Raw genomic sequence first — 585 nt, forward strand, 5'->3', positions numbered from 1 at the left:
TTGGTTGTAGTTTCCACCTTGTTGATTGTATCCTTGATTTGGGCGGTCATAAAAGTTGTGAGTGGCTGCCACAGTGTTGTCTTCCTGGAGTTGCAGACATTCATCAGTATAATGACTATAATCAGCACAGATCCTGCATACTCTTTGTAGAACTAACTGTTGGCTTTGTTGTGGTGAAGGCTGAGCTTGTTGTGCTTATTGTTGATTCAACTGCATCTGCTTCAGTAGGTTGGTCATTTCACATATACTCTTGGTGAGAGCAGTAGTCTCTTTGCTAGAGGAAATCTCTACAACGGCTTTGGGATGGTTGCGCCACTGTCTGTGATTTCTAGTGGACTCAGCTAAGTCGCTGATCAGCAGACATGCTTCATCTGCGGTTTTGTACTTTTTTAGAGAACCATTACTGGCACCTTCCAGTGTAGTCTTATCCTGGGGGTTCATGCCTTGGGTGAAGTAGCTGATCAATACTAGTTTACCAATCATGTGATGGGGACATGCATCCAGGAGATTGTTGAAGCGCTCCCAATATTCATAGAGAGTCTCTGATTTACCTTGAACAATGCAGGAGATCTCTTTTCTCAGTCT

The 585-nt window shown here is 43.6% G+C and overlaps 1 non-coding gene across 1 annotated transcript; it reads left to right on the forward strand.

Annotated features, from left to right (window-relative positions):
* Nucleotides 1-477: 477 nt before the first annotated feature.
* LOC112767803 (small nucleolar RNA R71) lies at nt 478-585 on the forward strand. The gene has a single exon (XR_003185244.1). It is a non-coding gene; the product is annotated as a small nucleolar RNA R71 (small nucleolar RNA).

Source organism: Arachis hypogaea, chromosome 17, assembly GCF_003086295.3.
Source record: "Arachis hypogaea cultivar Tifrunner chromosome 17, arahy.Tifrunner.gnm2.J5K5, whole genome shotgun sequence".
In the NCBI taxonomy this organism is placed as follows: domain Eukaryota; kingdom Viridiplantae; phylum Streptophyta; class Magnoliopsida; order Fabales; family Fabaceae; genus Arachis; species Arachis hypogaea.